This window comes from Micromesistius poutassou (genome assembly GCF_964030765.1).
Source record: "Micromesistius poutassou genome assembly, chromosome: 3".
Lineage (NCBI taxonomy): Eukaryota > Metazoa > Chordata > Actinopteri > Gadiformes > Gadidae > Micromesistius > Micromesistius poutassou.
The window spans coordinates 16,798,363-16,803,917 of record NC_140273.1 but is presented as its reverse complement, the minus strand read 5'-3'; the positions used below and the strand labels follow the sequence as shown (position 1 = coordinate 16,803,917).

Sequence of the window (5,555 nt, the reverse complement as noted above, 5' to 3'; positions counted from 1 at the left end):
GATATCACGCGCACGCACATGCACGCAAATGTTTACAAAGATACACAAGAGTGCATGGGAACACTCACTTACTCAGACGGAAAGCACATAGTTCCCCTTATTTGTCTTGCTTAGATGGGCACTTACTGTCACTGGTGTACAGACACAGACACACACACACACACAGATAAACAACCCCCATTCACACACACACAGACCCAGATGCAGGAAGATACACAAAAACACACTCTCACACACACACACACACACACACACACACACATGTACATACACACACACATAAACACAGACAAACACATGCACACACAAACAGACACACACAGATAAACACACCACAGACCACCCAACACACAAATACACATATACACACGCCCACATGTAGGAACATACATACACACACACACATTGACAAGCACACACACACACACACACACACACACACACACACACACACACACACACACACACACACACACACACACACACACACACACACACACACACACACACACACACACACACACACACACACACACACACAGCCGTCGTACTACACGTACTACTGGTCAGTGCCGTATCCCGTGGGTCTGCTGATGGCCGAGATGAGGACGACGGCGAGCGGCGTCCCGTAGCCCGCCGTGTACAGGTAGCGGGGGCGGATGGTGGTGTTGAACACCAGCACCACCATGCGGTACAGCTGCACGCCCTCCAGCAGCATCCAGCTGAACGCCCCCAGGAAGAAGAGGTGGAGCAGGCCGGCCACCAGCCGACAGCCGCCCTGGGGTGAGAGGTGAGAGCGGCGGGGGGTCAGAGGAGGGGCTAGGCCTGTACAGTACGCGTAGCAACAGCCTCCCGACAAAAGGGGGGGCCGCCGACGCGGGCTGACGGGGGGGTTACGCGTCGTTCCAAACCAACCCAGGTCCAGAGGTGAGTGTAGTTTGGAAGTTGGCTTTGCTGAAAAGACGGACTAAGGACTGATGAATGGAAACAGAAAACATGAGGAGCGCCACTAATCCCCCGTTGTCCATAACTCCCGCCGATCCCAGTACCCAGGTATATAGATGAAACCCCGCCCATCTGTCAATCAAACGGAAGTGACCTGAGCCAAAAACTGTGTGAGCAACCTATCAAAATAAACCAATAAACAAAACAGACTAAATATACATTTTGGCCCCTACAGTATGTACACGCACGTGTACTGGGTTGAAACATGAGGCCCTATGACCTCAAAAGGAACTTCCCGGTTGAGGACAGTGAATGACGCTCTATCTATCTAGCCATCTGTCTGTCCAAGTCACTCGTGACACTTTTCCCACTAAACGTAAACAGCAGACCTGGGGTTGGGTCTTTGAGATGCCTGCGAGGAAGACGAGGTCGGCCAGGAAGAGGCAGACGCAGAGGTGGAGGTGGATGGTGGTGCGCGTGCCCTTGATGGAGCGGCAGAACTTGAAGGTGAGGATGCACAGCGCCAGGCACAGCAGGGAGACCACCAGGCACAGCTTGGTCAGCAGCATCAGGCCAAAGGTGTGCTGAGAGGGCAGTGGGTCAGAGCCCGGCAGACCAGATTAGACCAGATCAAATACAATGGGATTGCATCAGATTAGATCCAGATTAGCTCAGATTAGAAAACTCTATATTTGATTAGATTAGACACAACTAGACGAGACCACGGACTAGAATTCAATTTGATTCGATTAAACTAGACTAGAGTCAACTATTAGACAGAACTAGACGAGAACATAGACTAGACTAAATTATATTATATTCAACTAGACTAGAGTAAACTAGATTAGGTTAGATTAAAGTCGATTCAATCGTTTACATTGTGTGTGTGTGTGTGTGTGTGTGTGTGTGTGTGTGCGTGTGCGTGTGCATGTGTCATTGTGAGCGGTGGGTCCGCGGTGGTGCCTCACGTTGACGGGGTAGAGGGCCATGAGCACGGCGAAGCTGCTGAGGTGGGTGCAGCTGCAGACGGTGTGGGAGGCGCTGGAGGAGACCGGGGTGCAGCCGCTGGTGGACCAGCCCCCGCCCTCCTCCTCCTCCTTCCAGTAGGCACAGGTGTAGCTCACCTCAGCGGACTCCTTCAGCTCCTGACCATGGCACACACACACACACACACACACACACTTTGATCTGCCTCTGATCGCGTACAAAACCGTCTTTTAAATAAATACATGCATTTGAGGAGATGTCTTGGTCTGCGCCTACCTCCAGGTGTCGTAGGGTGAGGATGACGGGCCGGTCCAGGTGCCGTGTGTCCGGGTTGGAGACCACCGCCGACACCACCTTGGAGCAGAGCCGGTAGCTGGGCTTCATGCCGTTCTTTTCGGGTAAGGTCATCCGCTCAAAGGACTGGTTCAGCATGTTCTCCAGGTTCTTGTAGCTCACCAGAGCAGCGAGGGCGAATCCTGCGGGCGCGGGGTGAGGAGAGACATGAACTCAAATCAGAGCAGAGCAGGAGTGGAGGGTCGTCGGTGAGACGAAAGACCGAGAAGAGGAGAGAGGAAGGGATGGATTGATTGACTGATTGATTGATTGACATTTTTATTTCGAACATGTAATAGAAAAGCAGAAATTGTCATTCAGAAAACAATGACGTTACGCAAAGTAGAAAGCATAATTAGACAGAAAAAGTGGGAAGAAGTTCATACTTATTTAATCCCACCCCTTCTCCGTAACTCCTTGTAATTATGCTTCCTTAGTCGTAATAATTATTATTAATAAAGGAGAGGAGGGGAAGAGAGCAGAGAGGGGCAGGAGGGGAAGAGGGTGATGGGCAGAAGAGAGACAGAACAGAGAGTTAGCGGAGCAGTCTACCAGGGTAGGTTCCGTTCCCGACGGCCGCGCTCCAGTCCGCCTCCAGGCTGGCGTTGGTGTTGCTCAGAAGCACCGGCCCGCTCGGGGGAGTGGTCTTCTTCCACACCGTGATCTTCAGCTCTGCACACAAACAAAATAGGACACGTTGCAAAAGGGCACGCAGGCACTGGCAGGGCTCTGCGCGCGTCGCGTCGATCGAGATTATCGTGAAGTCTCTCGGGATCGAAGGTTGAAAGAGGGTCAGGGGTTGTAAGCGATGATGAAGAGGACGTGTGTGTGTGTGTGTGTGTGTGTGTGTGTGTGTGTGTGTGTGTGTGTGTGTGTGTGTGTGTGTGTGTGTGTGTGTGTGTGTGTGTGTGTGTGTGTGTGTGTGTGTGTGTGTGTGTGTGTGTGTGTGTGTGTGTGTGTGTGTGTGTGTGTGTGTGTGTGTGTGTTGTGTGTGTGTGCGTGTGTGTGTGTGCGCGGTCACCTGTCTGGCTTGTGTTCATGCTGGTTTCGTCCTCAGCGAGTTGGGGCCCGATGAGCCTGATGGAGTCCTCCACGGCGCTGAGCAGGCTGCTCGCCGCCGCCACGCCGCCGCACGTATCGACGCTGGCTGTCAGGAGGCTCTGCCGCGGCGCAGCGGGACAGAGGAGACACGGGATTCAGGACAGCAGCAGCAGCGCCGCGTGTGTGTGTGTGTGTTCATTAGTGCGTGTGTGTGCGTGCGTGCGTGCCCATGCACTGCCTCTCTGTAGTTTCTCACATTGAGCAGCACCGTGGGTCCAGTGGTTTTGTTTCCATGCGGGTCTGCTCGGGCAAGCGCTAAACAGCTACTCTTCATTTGGGACAAGATTTCTGCCAGACCTCCCTGGGGCTGGAGAGAACGAGAGATGGCCAGAGAGAGCAGGCTTTAAAAATACTTCTAAAATACTGTGCCGACAGAGTAATGACATAGCGATGCAGCTCTACGATGTTGGCATGACAACAACACTCGCAATGCACCCACTTCAGTTGGCATGCAAATGCGTTATAAGCACCCTCATAAAGCATCACCTGTGATGACGCTGCACCAGGACCCTCGAACTGGTCACATTTCAGCTCTAGAACAGATAAGAAAACACATATGTTTAAAAGCAGAACATCCGGGACATGACACCGCCCTAAACACATGCCTGTGATCATGTGAGAGTGAGGTCATGAATATATTAAAAAATCAATGACCGCACAACCCTGTTTCAACCGAGTTTTGCTTAACTTAACTTTCCAACCCAAGATTCAAGAGCTGTGTGTGTGTGTGTGTGGTGTGGTGTGGTGTGGTGTGGTGTGGTGTGGTGTGGTGTGTGTGTGTGTGTGTGTGTGTGTGTGTGTGTGGACAAATCTGTGAGTAATCCATTTCATCAAGCCAGCTTCTTTGTTGAGCAGAACTAAAAACCAGGGAGACACCAGTGAGCAGATGGTAGTTCTGGGACTAAGAGACCAAACAAACACCTCCTCAAACATTCACTTCAAACGTTCAAGAATTGGTCTCATGTATATTCCTGAATAGCTGCCATTCTGTGATTCAGGAAAGAAAAACATAGGCCTACAAGCTGACAAAAACACTTTGCTGTCAAAGTATGCTGTCTGGATCTGATATCCATTTGAGCTATTGGTCAAAACACACACTTCATGAACAGTGTATTATGCACACATCATTACAACCATGCGTATAGCGACACAAAATGTCGTTGCACTAGACATACCAGCAAAGCTCTCAGCCCCAACTTTTTATTTTTTATTTTTTAAACCAAACACATGGTCAATGTAGGCATTGCAACGTTTTCTACTGACGCTATTTACTCCATGAAATATTTCTGAACTTGAAAATTCCTCAAGAATAAAACGAGTCAATCCATCCAGGAAGTGTTCTGCTATAAATCACTTTTAGTCTGGTCCACTTTCTCCCTCCCACTGTGGGAAGTAATCTCAGGCAACAATAGCTGTTGCTATTGACAGCTAGAACTACAACTCAAGACAGAAGAGGCTGCTCTTGAGATAACCCGTTCATACTGCTATACTTTGCACAAAATGGTGTAGGTGCATTACCCGAACATGGAGCCCTTTTGTTGCCATAGTTAGTGAAGCCGGTTGGACATTCACACCAGAAGCTCCCGTTGGTATTTTTACAAGTGCCGTTAATGCCACAAACACCTTCCGTTGGCTTTGCACCATCCTCACATTCGTCAATGTCTGGTCGGAAGGGGAGGGGTTGAAACACAGTGGAGAAAGACTCGTTATACTGGATATGGTTGAGAAACACTTAAGAGTTGACAGAAGAAAATGAAACAACATAGACACAAACAAATGTCTCACCGACGCACGTGCGACTCGTAGCATCCTGCTTCGCATATCCTGAGAGACAAGTACAGGTGTAGTTTCCGATGGTGTTGTTGCAGAGGGTATTGGGACCACAGATGTTGTCCCAGCACTCATTGATGTCTGCCACACCATGGGGAGGGACCACACACATGGGGATAGAGGAATGTTATTGGCCCACACAAGATGGCAGTATATGCAAACGCACACAGGCAGACCTCCAGAGAATCGGGCTTGTAAGCATTGGGTCCTCACGTTGGTCATTATTTGTCGTCACAAGATGCGAAAAAACACATCCTGCTAAAAAAAAGTGAACAAGAACGTACCCACACACTGTCCGATGTGGAACTCTGCCTTATTATTCAGCTCCTTGTACCCAGGTAGACACTTGCAGCAGAAAC

The 5,555-nt window shown here is 50.1% G+C and overlaps 1 pseudogene across 1 annotated transcript in view; it reads right to left on the bottom strand.

Annotated features, from left to right (window-relative positions):
• The window catches only part of LOC311340136 (adhesion G protein-coupled receptor E5-like), a 9,459-nt pseudogene that overhangs the window by 1,928 nt on the left and 1,976 nt on the right, over positions 1-5,555 (bottom strand). Inside the window, exons 3-13 of the transcript XR_014684115.1 lie at positions 5,481-5,555; positions 5,152-5,277; positions 4,885-5,028; positions 3,853-3,899; positions 3,563-3,673; positions 3,287-3,425; positions 2,818-2,937; positions 2,209-2,408; positions 1,914-2,090; positions 1,335-1,529; positions 561-778 (exon numbers count right to left, since the gene is read on the bottom strand). The exon at positions 5,481-5,555 is cut by the window's right edge and continues 72 nt beyond it. The product of XR_014684115.1 is annotated as an adhesion G protein-coupled receptor E5-like (transcript). The remainder of the gene's footprint in view (positions 1-560; positions 779-1,334; positions 1,530-1,913; positions 2,091-2,208; positions 2,409-2,817; positions 2,938-3,286; positions 3,426-3,562; positions 3,674-3,852; positions 3,900-4,884; positions 5,029-5,151; positions 5,278-5,480) is intronic.